Source organism: Canis lupus, chromosome 33 (genome assembly GCF_048164855.1).
Source record: "Canis lupus baileyi chromosome 33, mCanLup2.hap1, whole genome shotgun sequence".
Taxonomy (NCBI): domain Eukaryota; kingdom Metazoa; phylum Chordata; class Mammalia; order Carnivora; family Canidae; genus Canis; species Canis lupus.
In genome coordinates, this window is record NC_132870.1 from 21,385,773 (window position 1) to 21,406,364 (window position 20,592).

Below are 20,592 nucleotides of genomic sequence, written 5' to 3' on the forward strand. Positions count from 1 at the left end.
CTGTGAATTCCTCTTGAAGTCGGATGATTTTGCCACAATGAACCAAGGCAATGAACCAAGTCTTATTGTATATTTTCTACACAACTTCTGCTATTAGGGATTGGATGTAAAATAATATGGATACCACCTGTTCATAGAATAAGCTGCTTCTTTCTTTTTAAAGATTTTATTATGTATTTGAGAGAGAGCGAGAGCACAAGCTGGGACTGGGAGGGGGAGGGCGAAGCAGAGTGTGGCAAAGGGAGAGGCAGAAGCAGATTCCCCACTGAACAGGGAGCCCAATGTGGGACTTCATCCCAGGACTCTGGAATCATGACCCAAGCGAAAGGCAGACACTTAACCAACTGAGCCACCCAAACACCTTAGAATAAGCTTCTTTATCAGGGAACAAAGAGTGTCTGTTTGCTTTCCTCTGTGTTATGTATCAGTCCTTTTTTCCTTGACCATGAGACCAAAAGTAGGCAGGTTTCTCTAGTAATGTTCAATATATATATATATAAAGATTAAAATTAACTTGCTTGTGATGGACTTAACTGACACTGCCCCATTGTCTATTATTGTAGATAAATTTGTTTCACGTTTTTAGTTAAAAACCTTTATAGGATTTAGGCTCTTTATTTTATTTTTTAAATATTTTATTTATTTATTTATTTGTGAGAGAGAATGTGTGTGTGTGAAAACAAGCAGGGGAACGGGCAAAGGAAGAGGGAGAAATAGACTCCCTGCTGAGCAGGGAGCCTGATGGAGGGCTGGATCCTAGGATCCTAGAATCATGACCTGAGCCAAAGGCAGATGCTCAACCAACTGAGCCACTCAGGCACCCCATATTTGGGCTCTTTAAATTTACTTTTTGGTTTTAAAAAGTATACATACATATGGTAAAAATTTAAACTACACAAAAGTGAAAATTGATACCCTAATCTCTGATTTCCCCTTTTCTCATTCTAGAGACAGTTATTCTTATCAGCATTTTTCAGAAATATAACCCAGTTCAAAATACAAAGGCTAGCATACTATTTACCCTGTTTGTAGGTCTTACTTTTTTACTTAACATATATCTTGGAGATTTCTCATTTTAGTAATTTTGTTTAATAGTTACATAGTATTCCATTATGCAGATATATCATAATTTATTTAACCAGTCCTTTGGACACTGATAGACATTTCTCGTTTTTTTTTAGATTCTGTTTATTTATTTGAGAGAGAGAGAGAGAGAGAGAGCACAGAGGGAGAGGGAGAAGGAGTTTCCTCTGAGCAGAGAGGGTGCTTGATCCCAGAATCCTGAGATTATGACCTGAGCTGAAAGCAGATGGTTAACCAAGTGAAGTACCCAACCATCCTTCTCTCATGGTATTTTATTCATGGTATTGTATAGCACTTCTGTGGTTTCACTTTTCACATTTAATTCTTGGATTCATATGGCACATTTATTTTCTTGGCATAAATAATGTAATAACTCAACTTACTTTTTTCCCCAGATGATTATCCAGTTGTTTCAGTATCATTTACTGAGTAATCCATGTTCTCCCCCTCAAATTTGAAAGCTAAACCAAACCCTTTGTCAGATTTCTCTATGTTTTTGGTCAAGTTCTGGACTCCTTTCCTATTTGGTTCTACTAACGTGTTCAGCTATTTATTATATGCTACATTTTAATAATTTTCAACAGTTTCTCCCAGTTTCCTTTTTTCTTTCTTTCTTTCGTTCTTTCTTTCTTTCTTTCTTTCTTTCTTTCTTTTTCTTTTCAATAAATTCTTGCCTCATTTGTACTTTGTTTTGGGTTCAGTTTTAGTGCATTCTATTTCTTGTTTTTAGTGATATCAAAATAGAAATGCAGATACACTTAGCATATTTATGCTAATGCTTATTACTTGTAAATAATTACTTGTAATTAATTACTTGTAAATAATTATCCCTCCTTTCCTAAGAAACGTCAACTTTTCAACTTTTGTTTCATTTGATCTTAATATTTAAGAGATGCTTTTTATTTTCCTGATGTGGGTTCCAAGTTGCTGCAATTTCCTAGCTCCAAGTGCCAATTTATACCTGTTTTCACTGTGCTCACTCCTTCTCCCATACTCTGAACTATTCCAGTGGCTTCATGGCCCATAATGATGGAATAGTGGTAGTTAGAGGTTTTATTCTACAACATTTTCATCTCTGAACCACAGAGCTCCAAGGCCACAATCTGTATGGAAGGCAAAGAGTAACATTGTTTTCTTGATCTCAAAAGTGTTTTAGAGTTGTTAATCTTTTAAACCTTTTTAATGCATTCATTTCTTAGCTTTAATTCCAGACAGGGGCCAATAATAATTTATTTAAAGCAATTCAGTGGTTTTCATTAGCTAATTTCAGAATCAAAATGAGGATTTAAGATTCAATGGGTTCAGAAGAGACAGCTGTAAAACCATAATGTACATTAGGGGTCTCACTTGTCCTTCATTGAAGCTTGTGGGTAGGAGAGTGGAAGAGAAAGACTAATTATGGAAATAAAAGAATTGGAACACAGAAAAGCAAAGGGTGTCTTCCTATTATAATTAAAGCCTTAATTTATTTCACAGGGGGGCTTTATAATTGAATTATTCATACAATATGGTTTGTGGGTAGAGACTTCTTTTAATTAGTAATTAACATTACAGTTGTAAATAAGTATCCTTTGGGCACTTACCCTATGCCATTATCTCCCTAACTTTTTCTCTGACTGGATTAAAAGATTGATGGAAATGATAAAAAAAAAATAGCAGAATATGTAGTTTTCTTTCTGATTTGAACATTGTGAAAAGAATGTATAACATAGAGTGAACAGCTTTGATTTTTGGTGTGGAAATGTGATTTTTTTTTTCTACCTACTTCCTTTGCCTTTGGGACCATTTCTGCCTCCTTGATGGAAAATGGTACACCAGGCTTCTAAAGTATGGCTGCTCTGCACCTAAATACATTGGAAATAGAATATGGGAGCAGAAAGAAAATCTCCTTAGGGCCTATGAAATGGAGAATTCCTGTATTAATGATTATTGGAAGGTTTAGTCCAGTTTAGCACTCAAATGAAAAAAAAAAATCATTGCTTAAATATATGCTGTATGTAGCTTTTTGAATACCAATTCAACTTTTCTTGTATTATCAGTCTCTATATTCAAATTATTTTTGCAATACTAACTATATTTATATAATCCTGTACAACCAAGGGGGTAGGTATCATACTTTTGATATTATCATGAATGAAGTTGTCCAGTGGCTGTTTCAGCATGAGGATAGCATTTGCATTGTGAGAGTTATATGTGATCCTAGGTATGGGAGATAATCAGTTTTGGGGTAGAAGGATAAGTTCTGGAGCAGAGAATAGAGGCCATTGGTTGTGGTAATTCATCATCAAATGGTCATCACTGGCAAAGTAAGGCTGGAAAAGTTGTTAGTGGCAGGGTAGTTTTTAGGGGTTCTAATTTCAGCTCACCATTTTTCTTACTATGAATTCTCTTCTTATGTTGTCTTACCTTTCTTTTTATAGATTCAATCAGTACCTTTTTGGAGATGACTTTCACAATCTGTATCTATGGATAAATGTGTCCATAAGCTTTAGACTTACTTATTCATCTCTTATTTGAATGTCCTACAGGTACCTCACACTCAACATTAAAACATGAACACATTAGGGGTGCCTGGATGGCTCAGTTGGTTCAGAATATAACTTGATTTCAGCTCAGTTCATGATTTAAGAGTCATGAGATCAAGCCCTGCATCAGGCTCCACACTCAACAGAGTCTGCTTGAGATTCTCTCTCTCCTCTCTCCCTTTCTCTCTCTGCCTTTCCCCCCCACACTCACTTCTCTCTCAAAGAGAGAAATCTTTAAACAACAACAAAATATGAACACATTATTTTTCTCCTTCCTCCTGTCCCCCTTTCTCTTTTCCATTTCCCTCCCCTCCCCAACCATTGGTGATGCAACATACAATCTATTCCTCCTTCTGCATTCTGTTTCAGTGAATGGCCATATAACCTATTCATTCCTCAAGAATGAAGCCTGGAAAGTAGCCTTAATTTATCTCTCTCCCTCAACCTCCACAATCTGAAATTTTCTGGAAACTTTTTCCTCTTCTCCATTCCTGCCACTATTGTATGGCCCATATCCTTACTGATTTTCACCTAGTTTGAGTCCATCAATTTTATATCCATCCACTATATTATTGTCATCTGAACTATAATACTGATCATGGTCCTCTTCTACCTGATATTGTGACCAGTTGTTTATCAGGATCCATTGACATGATCTTCAGGGCTCTCCACGATCTTCTCCCTATCAGTCTGTCAAACCTTACTTCTGGTCACTCCTACCTTAGATTTCACGCTTCAAGCACACACACAAAATATTCTGGAGATTCATATATGGGGTATATTTCTTGCTTCTATGTTTCTTCTCATGTTTTATTTGCCTGCACAACTGTTTATTCCTGTATCTGGTGAATTCTTCTGTAAGTTTCCTTTTAGGTATCACCTTCTTTGGGAAGCAAAGCTAGGTTAGGAGCATTTTCTCTTTCTCTCTTTGTGTGTTCTTTTATAATTACTCTATCTCCCTGTGAGATCACTAAAAGAGGGGATGTTTTTGACTCTGGAAAGTTTGATACAGGGCTTGATATATTACTTATTGAAGAAAAGAAAAAATAAAGAAAGGCCAAGTGCTTAAAAGGCATAAAATAAAAGGGAAAGGAGAAGGAGAGATGCTAAAATTAAGATTGTCTCCCACTTTTAGGAATATAGAGACTATTTGGGTGATGAGGTGTTGGTAAATAAGCAAGCACACAATTGACACAATTATGACACAATATAAAGGAGAAGATAGTACTTACTTTCCCTGTAGTACTCATGATGACTTTATTGGTGTTCTTGTCACTGAATGTATAAGCTTTCACTTATAGAAAGGTCAAGTTTACAGAGGTCACTGGTTAACCAAAAGGTTGGGTCTTAAGCTTTTTTTTACAATTAGGCTATTATTATACCCAATGCCTAGGAATTCAGATTGCCCATTTCCTTGAGGGAAGTTTTTAAGTATAATCTGAAATAGATTTAGCTCAGTGAAAGTGCATGTAAAGTGAAATTATGCTAACATTCTTTTCTTCTTTTAATCATGAAGCTCCCTTTTTAGCGTATCTGTTGAATTTTTAAATTTGGACTTTTAAATGTCCAAGTTTAAAATTTCTAATAGAGTATACAAAATCATTACTTTTATGTTGTTTTTCTTTTTTTTTTTTATGTTGTTTTTCAAATGCAGATATGATTGTCTGTGTCTCTAAACTTGAATAATTCTTTTGATTTTCCAGATGTGTCACATCGTTGAGGAACCAGGATATTACTAGATTTGTTATATCTGGCAGGTTAGCATAAACTCCTAACTTCTTGGTTTGCTGAACTAGTCATTCAAAGTGAAACCAAGTTGCATAAGGAGCCTGACAGTTAGGATCTGGATTTAAGAAAAATCTTTGTATGTGGACTAAGAGAGTCTTGACCAAGACCCAGGATCCTGGTAAACAATGCTGGGGACAAGTTAATACATTTCTTATGAAAGGCCACACCAGTGGGCAGGTTTTAGGTAGAAGGGAAGAGAGGAAGGGTAAATGCTGTTTCTATGTCAACTGCTATGATCATATGATTTTTTTTTATCATGTTGATATGATGGATCATACTTGTTAATTGCTTGATATTAAACTAGCTTTACATACCCAGAACAAATTGCACAGGGTGTACAATTCCTTTTATATAATCCTGGATTCATTTTGCTAATGTTTGTTTAAAGATTTCTGTGTCTGTATTCAGGAGAGTTACTGGTGTTAGTTTTCTTTCTGTGTACTGTCTTTGTCTGATTTTGGTGCCAGAGTAATACTGCAGTTGACCCTTGCACAACAGGGGTTTGAACTGTGTGGGTCCACTTACATGTGAATTTTTGTTGGTAAATATAGTATAATATAGTAAATGTATTTTCTCTTCCTTAACGATGTTCTTAATAACACTTGTTTTCTCTAGCTTACTTTATTGTAAGAATATAGCCTATAATACACATAACATACATGATATGTGTTATCTGACTGTTTATGTTATCAGTAAAACTTCTGGTCAACAGTTAAGATTTTGGAGAGCCAAAAGCTATATGCAGATTTTCAGCAGCACAGTGGTAGTGGGGTGGGGGAGGGAGGTCAGTGCCCCTACCCCCTGTGTTGCTCAAAGGTCAACTGTAATTTTAAGAAATTGATCCCTCCTCTTCTGTTTTCTGGGAGAGATTGTGTAAAAGTGGTGTTAATTTTTTAAGTGTTTGGTGGAATTCTTCAGTAAAACTATCTGGTCTATAGATTTCTTTTTGGGGATTTTTAAATTATGAATTCAACTACCTTAATATTTGCAGGGCTATGCAAATGATCTATTTCATATCTGGTGAGTGGTGGTAGTCTTTTATGGAATTCATTTTATCTAAGTTGTGAAATTTATGTATGTAGAGTTAATAGTATTCCCTTATTCTTTTTTTTTTTTTTTGTATTGAAGGATAATTAACATACAGTGTTGTATTAGTTTCAGGAGTACAATATAATGATTCAACGATTATATACATTTTCACTGCTTATCAAGATAAGTGAACTCTGAATCCCCTTTATTTCCTTCACATATCCTCTCACCTACCTCACCACTGACAACCACTAGTTCTCTGTATTTAAGACTCTGGTTGTTGTTGTTGTTTAGCTTCTAAATGTTTAGAAATTTTCTTTTTATTTCTGTTACTGATTTCAAGTTCAATTTCTGTTTTTAATTTCAAGTTCAACTCCACTGTAGTTTGATAATACACTTTGCATGATTTAAATCCTTTCACAGGGATCCCAGTGTAGGGGCACTGACCTCCCTCCCCCACCCCACTACCACTGTGCTGCTGAAAATCTGTTGTTGTTGTTGTTGTTGTTGTTGTCTCCTTGTTTGTTTTGTTTCTTTTAAAAAAATTTATTTTAATTCAATTTGCCAACATATATAGTATAACACTCAGTGCTCACCTCATTGTGTTGTCCATTTTTTAAAACTTCACATGTGAGTAAAATCATATGGTATTTGTCTTTCTCTGACTTATTTCACTTAGCGTTATATCCTCTAGATCCATTCATGTTATTGCAAACATCAAGATCTCATTCTTTTTTATGGCCAAATATTGCAGTAATACTGCAATAAATAAAGGGGGTACATGTATCTTTTTGAATTAGTATTTTTGTTTTCTTTGGGTAATTACCCAGTAGTGGAATTACTGGATCATATGGTATTTCTATTTTTTAATATTTTGAGGAAATTCCATACTATTTTCCACAGTTGCTGCATCAGTTTGCATTTTTACCAATAGTGCACAAGTGTTCCTTTTTCTTCATATCTTGGTCAACACTTGTTATTTCTTATGTTTTTGATTTTAGCTGTTCTGACAGGTGTGAGGTGATATCTCATAGTCATTTTGATTTACACTTCCCTGATGATGAGTAATGCTGAACATCTTTTCAAGTGTCTGTTGCTCATCTCTGTCTTTTTTGGAAAAATGCTTATTCAGGTACTCTACCCATTTTTAAATTGCATTATTTGTCTTTTGGTATTAAGTTGTATAAGTTCTTTATATATTTTGGATATTAATCCTTTTTTTAAGGATTTTTAAAATATTTTATTTATTTATTCATGAGACACACACACACACAGAGAGAGAGAGAGAGAGAGAGAGAGAGGCAGAGACACAGGCAGGAGAAGCAGGCTCCATGCAGGAAGCCTGATGTGGGACTCGATTCTGGGACTCCAGGATCAGGCCCTGGGCTGAAGGTAGGAGCCAAACCACTGAGCCACCCAGGGATCCCCGGATATTAATCCTTTAGCAAATATCTTCTCTCATTCAAGTAGGATGTCTTTTTTTTGTTGTTGTTGATGGTTTCCTTCGCTATGCAAAAGCTTTTTACTTTGTTGTAGTCTCAGTAATTTAATTTTACTTTTATTTCCCTTGCCTGAGGAAATATATCTAGAAAAATGTTTATATAGCCAGTTTCAAAGAAATTACTGCCTGTGTTATCTTCCAGGAATTTCATGGTTTCACCTCTCCATTTAGGTTTTTTTTTCTTTTAATCTATTTTTTTGTATGTGTGTGTTTGTGTATAATGAAAGAAAGTGGTTTAGTTTTATTCTGTTCAATGTAGCTGTCCAGTTTTACCATTACCATTTGTTGAAGAGACTTTCATTTCCCTAGTGTATATTCTTACCTCCTTCATCATAGATTAATTGGCTATATAATCATGGGTTTATATCTGGACTCTCTATTCTGTTCTGTTGATCTGTGTTTCTATTCCTGTTCCTGTACCATCCTGTTTTGATTACTATAGTTTTATAATGTATCTTCAAATCTGGAGTTGTGATACCTCCAGCTTTGTTCTTTTTTTTTCAAGATTGCTTTGGATATTTGGGGTCTTTTGTGGTTCCACAGAAATTTTAGAATTACTGATTCTAGTTCTGCAAAAAAATGTTGTTGATATTTTGATAGGGATTTCATTAAATCTGTAGATTGCTTTGGGTAGTATGAACATTTTAACAATATTGGTTCTTCTTATTCATGAGCATGGCATGTCTTTCCATTTCTTTGTGTGATCTTCAATTTCTTTCATCAATGTTTTATTTTTGTAGTGCAGGTCTTTCACCTCTTTGGTTAAATTTCTATATATTCTCTTATTTTTGGTGCAACTATAAATAGGATTTTTTTCTTATTTTTCTTTCTACTACTTCATTATCACTGTATAGAATACAACAGATTTTTGTATTTTGATTGTGAATCCTGCAACTTTACTGAGTTCATTTATCAGTTTTAGTAGTGTTTTGATAGAGTCCTTAGGATTTTCTCTATACAGTATCATGTCATCTGAAAGTTTTATTTCTCCCTTACCAATCTGGATGTCTTTTCTTTCTTTTTGTTGTCTGATTGCAGTGGCTAAGATTTCCAATACTATGTTGAATAAAAGTGGTAATGGTGGGCATCCTTGTCTTGTTCTTGATCTTTGAGGAAAAGCTCTCAGTTTTTCCACATTGAGTATAATGTTAGCTTATTATTTTGATGTCTGCAGTGTTTACAGAGATATCCCTTTTTATTCTGGATGTTGATAATTTGTATCTGTTTTTTTCTTTGTTATTATTGTCAGGGATTTATTAATTTTATTGATATTTTCAAAGAACAGCTCTGTTTTATTGATTTTTCTGTTTTTCTCTCTTTAATTTCATTGATTTTTGCTATTATCTTATTTTCTTCATTCTGCTTGTTTTAACTTTATCTTGCTCTTTTATTCCTGGGATTGTGAAGTACAAGGGTGAATGATTTGCAACTTTTCCTCTTTTCTAATGCAAACATTTAATGCCATAAATATTGGATTCAGTGTAGCTTTGCTGTGTCACACAAATTTTGATAGTTTTTCATTTCCATTAAGTTCAGTGTATTTTTAAAATTTTGTCTTGAGTATTCTTCTTTAACCTATAAAAAGTATGTTGTTTAGCTTCTAAATGTTTAGGAATTTTCTTTTTATTTCTGTTACTGATTTCAAGTTCAATTTCTGTTTTTAATTTCAAGTTCAACTCCACTGTAGTTTGATTATACACTTTGCATGATTTAAATCCTTTCACAGGGATCCCTGGGTGGCGCAGCAGTTTGGCGCCTGCCTTTGGCCCAGGGTGTGATCCTGGAGACCCGGGATCGAATCCCACGTCTGGCTTCCGGTGCATGGAGCCTGCTTCTCCCTCTGCCTGTGTCTCTGCTTCTCTCTTTCTCTCTGTGACTATCGTAGATTAAATAAATAAATAAATAAATAAATAAATAAATAAATAAATAAATAAAATAAATAAATCCTTTTACATTTGCCAAGGTTTGTTTTATGGCCCAGAATATGATTTATCTTGAGGTATGTTTTGTGGGCCCTTAAAATGAATATGTATTCTGCTCCCCTTGTGAGGAGTGTTTAATAAATAAATGTCTCTTTTGTTCCATTAGTTGGTGATATTGTGAGTTCTTTTATACCTTTGCCTTCTTTCTATTTAATTTTTCTATCAATTTTTCAGACAGAAATGTTGAAATCTTTAAAATTGAAGATTTGTCTATTTTTTCCTTTTGGTTTTATCAAATTTTCCTTCACAAATATGCAGCTCTGGTGCACTCACATTTAGGATTACTGTCTCTACTTGGTAGATTGCCCTTTTGTCATCATATAAAGTCCCTCTTTGCCTCTGATAATTTTATTTTCTCTGAAGTCTACCTGTTCTGTGAAAGGGAGGTATATCCAAATTGACTTCAAAAGGTCCAAGGAGTCAAGACGGAAGAAAAAGGCCAAGTCCAGCTTGATGAGAAATAGTTTATTAAGAGGACTTATGGACAGAAGCATGACGTGGGTGGCCTCAAGGCAAGTAATCTCCATAATGTCACCTCCCTTCAGGTCTGCTTTTATAGTTCTAGGGGCTAGGAGTACATGCTGAGGGACTACCCCAAAGGAGAATGTTTAAGAATAGATATGTGTCCTAGTCATATCTCCAGGGCAGATCAAGGATGTTATGCCCTGAGCATGCCCTAAGGATGTGGATAAACGAAAGGAAAGAATATGTGTGGGGGTCTATGCTCAGGAGAGTTTCAGATCATGGAATAGCTATCATGGTGGATTTGTCCAAGATGGCATTAGTTTGGTTAACACACCATTTTATCTAATGTTAATACAGCCACTCCTGCTTTCTTTTGATTAATGTTTGAATGATATAGTTTCCCTCTCTTTTCTCTCGACCTGTATATGAAGTGAATTTCTTACGACCACGTACAGTTGAGTCATGTTTTTAAATGTACTTTGCCTATCTTCTTTTAACAGCTTCACTGAGATGATTTACCTACTGTACAATTCATCCACTTAAAGTTTATAATTACGTTTTTTTGTATATTCACAGATATGTGCAACCTATTACCACAATCAATTTTAGAATATTTCCATCACCTCTATCTCCCTATGCCTTCATTTCCACTCTGTCCCTCCCCACCCCCTCTCCCCCCAGCTCTATCACTCATCTACTTTCTGTCTTTGTAGATTTACCTATTCTGGACATTTTATATGAAAATAATTGTTGTAGGATTTCTTTTCCTTTAGTTCCCATGGTTCTTGGTCATGTTATTTAGAAGAACAAAGAAGTAGACCAGAGAAAGAGTGGTGGGCAGCAAAGCAAAGTTTTTGAGCCATGGTAAAGCAAAGTTTATCCAGCCTAAATACAAAGCTCTAGAAGACAGATAGGACCCAAGAGGGTTGCTGATTTGGTATTTAAAAATAGAAGGTTTTATGGGCTCTTTGGTGTGGGCTGTTTTAATCAGATCTCCATGTGCCTGTCACCCAATCAGGTTATTGTCCTTGCCCTCATCTATCTATCAGGTAGTTATTCACATTGGAAAGGGTGGAGGGCTCCTTCCAGGGTGGTGTTTCCTAGCCTCAGGGACCAAAAGGGCAGCAGCCACCACTGCACTAAGGGATGCTGGCCAGCCACTGGCCACCAGATCAAGCCAACGGGATAGAGTCCTTTTCCTTTTAAGCATAGTCTCCTCATAGGACAGGGCCCCAGAGTCCATGCCTGCCTTTCTTCATAGAATCATATGATATGTGGTTTTTTTTTTATTTATTTATTTATTTATTTATTTATTTATTTATTTATTTAAATTTTTAATTTATTTATGATAGTCACAGAGAGAGAGAGAGAGAGAGGCAGAGACACAGGCAGAGGGAGAAGCAGGCTCCATGCACCGGGAGCCTGATGTGGGATTCGATCCCGGGTCTCCAGGATCGCGCCCTGGGCCAAAGGCAGGCGCCAAACTGCTACGCCACCCAGGGATCCCGATATGTGGTTTTTTAAAACAGGTTTCTTTCACTAAGTATAATATCTACAAGGTTTAACCATGTTATATCATATGTCCATACTTCATTTCTTTTTATGGTCAAAAAAATTCCGTTGTATGGATATACTATATCATCCATTCATCACTTGAGGTGTATTTGGGTCATTTCCACTTTTTATTCAGAAGTTTTTGTGTGATGATGTTTTTATTTCTCTTGGGTATATATTTAGAAATTGAATTGCTGGGTTAGATGGAAGTTATCTATGTTTAATTGCTTGAGGAACTGCCAGACTGCTTTCCAGAGTGGTTGCACCATTTTATATTCTCCTAAACAGTATATGATAGTTATGATTTCTCTTTGTCAGCATTTGATATCTGATTTTTAAAGAATTATAGCTATCCTAGTGGTGCAAATCAGTATCTCATTGTGACTTTGATTTGCATTCCTCAATATCTAATAATGTCAAGCATCTTTTCATGTATTTATTGGCCATTTGTATATCTTCTTTGGAAAAATGTCTGTTCAGATCCTTTGTTTTGAATTGAGCTCTTTGTTTTTTCCTTTTTTTTTTTTTAAAAGATTTTATTTATTTATTCATGAGAGACACACACACACACAGAGGCAGAGACATAGTAGAATCCCTGCAAGGAGCCTGATGTGGAACTTGATCCCGACTCTGGGATCACACCCTGAGCTGAAGGCAGACACTCAATTGCTGTGCCACCCAGGCATTCCAAGCTCTTTGTTTTTTTCATTATTAAATTATAAGAATTCTTTATTCTAGATACACATCTTTTATCAAGTATATGACTTTAAAATATTTTCCTCCATCCTGTATGTTGTATTTTCAGTTTCTTGCCAGTGTCCTTTGAAGCACAAAAAATTTTAATTTTGATGATGTCCGATTTATTTATTTTTCATTATATTTGGTGCTGTATCTAAGAAACCATTGCCTAATCCAATGTAACAAACATTTACACTGATAATTTTTTCTAAGAGTTTTAGCTTTTACATTTCGGTCTTTGATCCATTTTGTATTAATTGGTATTTGATGTAAGGTGAGGGTCCAATTTTGTTCTTTTGTGTGTGGATATCCAGTTGTCCTTGCATCACTTGTTGAAAAGATTATTCTTTATTCATTGAATATCTTGTTACCCTTGTCAAAAGTCAGTGGACTCTAGATATATGGGTTTGTTTCTGGATTTTGAATTCTATTCTAGGTTTTTGCATTTCTAAAGAGTTTTAGAATCATCCTGTCAAATTTTACAAAGCAAACTATAATTGTGATGGAGATTGTGTCAAATCTGAGATTAATTTAGCAAGTATTGCCAAAAAATAATATTAAGTTTTCTGAACTGTGAATTTGGGATATCTTTCCATTTATTTAGATCTTTAATTTCTTTCCACAATATTTTGTAAATTCAAGTAAGTCTTTAATTTCTTTTGTTTAACTTATTTCTAAATGTTTTATATTTTTTTGATACTATTGTAAACAAAATTATTTTCTTTCTTTTTTTTTTTAAAGATTTATTTATTTATTTATGACAGACATAGAGAGAGAGAGAATGGCAGAGACACAGGAGGAGGGAGAAGCAGGCTCCATGCTGGTAGCCTGACGCGGGACTCGATCCCGGGACTCCAGAATTGTGCCCTGGGCCAAAGGCAGGCGCTAAACCACTGAGCCACCCAGGGATTCCCACAAAATTATTTTCTTAATTTCCTTTTTGGATTTTTTTTTGTAAGTGTGTAGAAATACATTTGAATTTTGAATTTTGTATATTGATCATGTATCTTACAACTTTATTTCCATGTTTATTATTTCTAATGGTTTATAGTGAATTTATAAGGATTTTCTATATGTAAGATCATCTTATCTGAAATTAGACATAGTTTTCCTTCTTTCTTTCCAGTCTACTGCTTTTTATTTCATTTCTTGCCTAATTGTATTATATAGACTGTCCAGGCAAAATTGAGTAGAAGTGGCAAGAATGGAAATCCAGTCTTTCATCATCAAATAGAATATTACCTGTAGGTTTTTCATAGAAGCTCTTTATCAGTGTGAGGATTATCCTTTCCATTCTTAATTTGTTGAATATTTTCATCATGAAATGGTATTGCATTTTGTCAATTACTTTTGCTGTCTCTATTGAGATTATCATGTAGTTTTTGATTTTTATTCTATTGAAATGGTGGATAACATTAAGTGATTTTCAGATATTTAACCAACCTTGCATAACTGAGATATATCTTAGTTGGTTGTAGTATGTACTTCCTTTTAAATGTTGCCAGGTATAGTTTACTCATATTTTGTTGATGATTTTTAAGTCTATATTCATAAGAAATAAATCCATTATTTTTTTCCTTGAATGTCTTTGTCTGGTCTTGGTATCAGGATAATACAGCCCTCATAAAAAAGTTGGGAAGTTCTTGTTCTCCCTTTATATTTTTTGGAAGAATTTGTGAAAAATTGACATTAATTTTTCTCTAAGTGTTTGGTAGAATTCAGCAGTGAAGTCAGCAGTGAAGCCATTTGAGCTAGGGCTTCTTTTTTTTTTTTGGATTTTTTTTTTTTTTTTTTGGATCTCATTTTTTTATTTAGCATGACAATCTCTATCTTTAGATTAGATTGTTTAATGTATTCAAATTTAATGTTATTATTATGTTGATATATACATATATGTATATATATGTGTGTGTGTGTGTGTGTGTGTGTATATATATATATATATATATATATATATATATATATTAGCTCTACATTTATCTCCTCCTTTTTCTCATAGAGACCAGAAAATGTCTCTTGAATTGAGTACAGTGGATAAGTGGCAACCATGGGATCTAACTTTAGTAATGAGACACAAAGACAATAAGGTAAGAGAGAGTTGTGAGCCCTGAGTAGTCATCTCATTTGGATGCACAATTACAGGGTCCACTTCACTCCATAACCTCTAATCACCTTTCAGCTGACCATGAGGTAGTCTGGTGGGAAAGGGAGAATTCTTGCAGCCTCTCTCTATTTTCTAATTGTGAGTGACTAAATAAGAATCATCATGGTACGATCCACTTCCAGTCTTAGCTTCTTTCTTTTGTTCCTCATCTCCTGTGATGCAGCACCCTCATTTTTAATAGCTGTGAAATAGTTCTCTATTAGTAAGAATAATATACATTACACATTGTATATTGGCAGGTTCCCTAGATGTGTGCAGTATTCTAATTCTTCTGTTCTAAATGCAATTATATTAGGGACCTTGGCTCATTAATTCATGTTCTTACTTATTCATTCATTTAAGTAAAATATTTTTTACTGAGTAACTTTGACATTTCAAGCATTATACTTGTTGCTGAGGTAATGATTATGAATTAGATATTCATAGAATCCACAGTCTAATAGTGCAAACAAATAATTAATCAGACAATTACCATACTGTGTTTGACATACAATGTTTGACATGTTATAATATGTCAAGGAGGAAGTAAAGAGTGGATTGAGAACAGAGAAGAGGTATATGTAAATTTCTAGATGCTCAGAGGCCTTGGTAAATTGTGATTTGGACAATGGCTGGGAGTTAAGGAACATGGAGTTTGGTGGGGATGGGGTCTATGCATGGATGGGTTCCAGAACAAGGGACTACATGTGTGAAACTCAGAGACAAGAGCCTGACATCATTCTGTGAGGGTGGGGAGTACTGGGAGAAGATTGAAAGAAGTTCGATGTGACTGAGTCATTATGTGCATGGGGTCAAATAACAAGATGTGAGTAGCATGGAAGATACATATAGAGAAAGGAGAAGTAATAATGTGGGAGAATTCATTCAGCTGGTAACTGGCTATGTGATCCTAGTAAATTACTGCACTATGCTTTGCTGGGTCCTGATTTTCTTCTCCATGAAATGAAGGAAACAGGCAAATGACCTCAGGGGTTATATCTGCTCATACCCTATGAAAGCTAAAGTTCAATAGGTTCCTTTGCACAAGGTATCTACAAATAGCGTCTGTTAGTGGGGTTGGGGGAGGTTAATAATATTCTAGTCCAGGAATCTTTGTACAAAACTCTGGGGCTTAGTCTACATTTTTTTCTCTCATTAAAGTTCATCTCAAGTTCTTTGCATCCATTTTGTTCTGTTACCGCATACTGTTATTGTTACAATGGGGTAATATTAATTTATTTTATCATTGGTGCCAAATCTAATGTTCCTAAATTATAAATAATTTTCAAGCCAATTCCAATAAAATGAATTTAAAGAGAAGTAACATTTCCTCATAGTCCCATTCAGCAATATAAATTGCTTGAAGATTTTGTGAATATGTTGGTGAAGACTGCCTTTTTCTATGGTCAAGTCTTGAAATGAGGTTTTTAAGGTAGGCAAGATAACTATTTTAAATTCATATCTTGGGCTTATTTGTAGTCAGTATCTTTTAGCCATAGTTCATATGAAGGGCAGAAATGGCAACTTTTCTGATCTTTTTATGTGCTTGTAAACTCTGCAAAAGTAGCCATCTATATTATAAATAAAGCACATACTCCATCAAATTAGCATCAATGCCTATCTCACCACCTCAGGAAATTAGATTTACCTTTTTCATTTTCCCTAAAATTTTGATCACCTTGATCTAAAATTTTTGAGATTACTATAAAAATTATTGAAAATCTATGCCATTTAATGTACAGTTTAGATTTTCTGTATACTCCATTGCATGAAACATTATATTAGCCTCTTGTTTCAAATGGAGAAGAGTCCCTGCAATTTTGCTAAATTCTCAGCATTCTAATAATATCCTATGAAGGTGATATTTCTAATCCACTCTCAGTAATGTGGGAACTGTCTTGTTTTTCTGGGACTAGTGATATTGGATTAAAATACTCTCTCATTATTGGTGACCAATAGGATACATTTATTTGAATACTGCCTGGGAATAGGAGTGAAATGTTTAGCAAAAAATATTTAAAAAGATTTTATTTATTTATTCATTAGGGACAGAGAAAGAGAGAGGCAGAGACAGAGGCAGAGGGAGAAGAAGGTTCCCTGCAGGGAGCCCGATGTGGGACTCGATCCTTGCACTCAGGATCATGCCCTGAGCCGAAGGAAGACTTCCAACCACTGGGCCACCCAGGCGTCCCACAAAATATTTTTCAAGAGCTACATAAGGGTCAGTTTCAAAGTTCTGCTCATCTATTTGGGTCATGTTATTTTAGAATACAACCCTAGTCTCCTTAGCTCTGAGTATACATAGAAACACAGGTGGCACCCCAGAACTGGAAAGTGTCTTCAAGGTCAAACAATCCAGCATCTATATTTTCAAATGCTTTGTTACTTAACTGATTTTAGTAAGTAGTCAGTGCACATTATTAATTTCAACAAAAACTATTGTTGATTTATGTCAGTCACTAGTAGGTGAGTATTCATAACAATATCATGGAAAGGTCCAAAAGAGGCAAGATAATATCCTAGGGAAATGCAGTATCAATATTAGATGCTTTGTGAATGTATGCTGAATAGAAATACTTCTGAAATATCAAGTAGTAAAATATTGATTGAAAATAAACCAATAAAAGTGCAAATTGTACCTTGTAATTGCTTTTCTGGTGGAAAGTTAGATTATGTTAGTCATAGTAGGTTGCTAATTAAGTTGTAATTTAATTTCTTGGTCATGTATATCAGTACTCAAAAACAATGCTAATTTTATTGTAACGTACTCTTGTGGTACTTTTTTTCCATTGGTCTTTCCTTTGATTTTCACATTTGATCTTTGATCACATTTGATCTCTCAGAGAGGAGGTATTATTCCCATTATACAGATGAGGCAGTGACATGGGCCAAGGTAGCCATTTGGGGTCACACATGTACTGAGTAAGGGTTGAGTACTCTTCACAACTGACTTAAAAGTCTTTTATTGTGGTCCTATTTCTCACCACTGCCCTCTTTTATAATTGCCCTGGACCTCATTTTTCATAAAATTTTGCATACAAGAGTCTCATATATAAGATGTCTTACACAGATCTTCTTTTTTTTTTAATATTTTATTTTATTTTATTTATTTTTAGTCACACAGAGAGAGAGAGAGGCAGAGACACAGGCAGAGGGAGAAGCAGGCTCCATGCACCGGAAGCCCGACGTGGGATTCGATCCCGGGTCTCCAGGATCGCACCCTGGGTCAAAGGCAGGCGCCAAACCGCTGTGCCACCCAGGGATCCCTTACACAGATCTTATACACACACACCACTCATACACACTCACACCACTTATGCACAAGTATTCACCTCTTTCCATCTCAGAGCAATTCAAATACCTTATTGATTAATAAAAAGGCAAGTTACAGGTTATAAACAGTTCTGTTTTTTACTTTGCTTTGTTTTGTGGGTGATCAGTTACCATTTTAGGAGTGGATTCTCTGGTTTTAAACTCTGTACACGGTCAATAATAACAAGACCTGAAAAAAAATCAAAACTAACAAAAGAATCAAATGAACTGTGTATCTGTAAAATTCATTCCATAGAAGAATCCATTTACTGTATAGGAGTGCTAAGATTGCCCAGTATTGTAGGTGGTCCTATAAGGGCAATAGTGGACTGGTGCAGTGAACCCTATTTTGTCATGATCACAGACCTTCAGCCTACTTCTCTCTGCCTTCAGGGCACTAATGATCTCCTATAACAGGTTACCCTTCAGCTGGTTTGATTTACCATATTTTCCCTCCACCTGAGGCTCTAGATGTATCTCCTTCACAAACCTAACATTTCAACTTCAGAAATAAATTCCTCTACTTTAATAGTATTTGGGGAGTCATGTAGTTGAGTAGTTGCAGAAGGTGCTTGTGGCATCCTGCCTGGATCCCATCTACTATTTGATCTTCTTGCATAGGTTAGATGCAGGCATTATTTTTCCCATTTTTATAACTTCAAGGATACTGAGGTTTAGACAGGTTAAATATCTTTCACTGATTATATTTATTATGTTTTTTACTTTCTGTATTTTATGATGCATTGGTATCTTGGAAACCTGTGGACTTGGGGAGGACTGCCCCTTTGAGGGTTAGCACATTTCTAGAGGTAGCAAACAGCTGCCAAACAGGTAACAAACAGCAAGTCTTTGATATGCAGCCAACCAATTGCAAGCCCATATCCCTCATCCACCTCCTTTTATCAAGTGCCAGCTGTCTAAGACACTATTCCCATGTCCTAAGTCACTCCAGGATCAGTTACTAAATAACTAGGGACCACTCCTATTGCACAGAACTTATTGAAATTTGCTTAACTTACCTACCTAGCCTTGCCTGTTCCTTCTTATGAAAACCACAATAAAGATTCTGGCCTGTTCTTTCCTCTAGCTCTTTCTGCCTCCTTCCTGATACTGGTTCTTTCACATCGTGTGGCAATTTCCTTCTCTTGGGAAATATGAATAATAAACTCTTCTTTCAAGGCCGTTGTCTCTGTGTGTCATCTTACCATATCTGACTAAATCAAATTCTGGGTGCATTTTAAATCAGTGATGCCTATCTACAAGGTGGCAGAGCCAATGAACCTAGGAGCCAGGTCTTTATATTCCTAGCAGAGTTCTGTTTCTGTGACATTATATTTTTTATAGATGTCAGGTTATTAGGAAATGTACTTCAGGTTATTAGGAAATGTTAAGATATGGTTTAAAAAAACAAAAAGGTTGAGTTGTTTTTTAAGAAGACAGTTGGTACTCTTTATCAGAGCCCTGAACTACAAATATTTAGTTACCTAATAGGACAATTTGCACTAAAATATCTGGGTATTATGTAATTGGTGTACAGAATGTTGAGTAACTTAGAAACCCATCAGCATGGCAGTTGAGAGAAAGAAAAAAAAAACCATTCTAAATCTTTCTATTCAGAATGAGAATCTTATTAAGGGTGATTTCCTAAGAGTCTTTGCATGTAGTAAGGGAAGAGACATGACAGATACGTAATGAGGAGTTTTAGAAACTGTAAATAAATTCCTCTAGTGAAGCCAAGGATGGTTTAACATTGAACGAAAGCATCAGTTATGCAAGTACCAGGTTGACTACTTTTGAAATAGTTTAATTTTGAAGTTGAGGGCAGCCCGGGTGGCTCAGGGGTTTAGTGCCTGCCTTTGGCCCAGGGTGTGATCCTGGAGTCCTGGGATCGAGTTTCACGTCGGGCTCCCTGCGTGGAGCCTGCTTCTCCCACTGCCTGTGTCTCTGCCTCTCTCTCTGTCTCTCTCTCTCTCTCTGTCTCTCATGAATAAATAAATGAAGTCTTTAAAAAATGTGTTTGAAGCTGAATTTTTATTCAAATTGGAAAATTCAGACATCTAGAGCTTCTGGCAAAAAAACCTTTTATAACGGGAGGTTGGTCAAGGCAAGTTTCTTCTAGATACTAATACAGTTTTATTTACATTCAATCAACTTATGCAAAGCTACATGAACAAAGAAAGAAAAGAACACCCGGGTATTTTAAAACAGCAAAAAATCCTTCAGTTATTTTTTGCAGTATATGTGTCTCCCTCCTTATCTTTTGTCTGGGCTGATAAGCTACTGTTATCCTTATTATAACTGCCACAATTAAACATTAATTTTGTGCTTAATATGTGTCAGCTTGTCTGCTAAGTGCTTTACTTGCATTTTCTTATTTATAGTCCTTACTATAGTAGATAAGAAAGGAACTATTATTTACCCTGTTTTTCAGGTGATAAGACTGTCAACAAGTTTAAATAACTTGCTAAGGTC

The 20,592-nt window shown here is 35.3% G+C and overlaps 1 long non-coding RNA gene across 6 annotated transcripts in view; it reads left to right on the forward strand.

Annotated features, from left to right (window-relative positions):
- LOC140623971 (uncharacterized) overlaps window positions 1-20,592 on the forward strand; it is a 121,756-nt gene that overhangs the window by 59,369 nt on the left and 41,795 nt on the right. For 3 of the 6 annotated variants that reach the window (XR_012023541.1, XR_012023537.1, XR_012023538.1), the window contains exon 4: window positions 14,665-14,752. The exons of 1 other annotated variant lie outside the window; for it this stretch is intronic. This is a non-coding gene — a long non-coding RNA (uncharacterized lncRNA). Of the gene's footprint in view, window positions 1-14,664; window positions 14,753-17,924; window positions 20,385-20,592 lie in introns of those variants that run through there. 2 more of the 6 variants (XR_012023539.1, XR_012023540.1) reach the window with 1 other exon arrangement.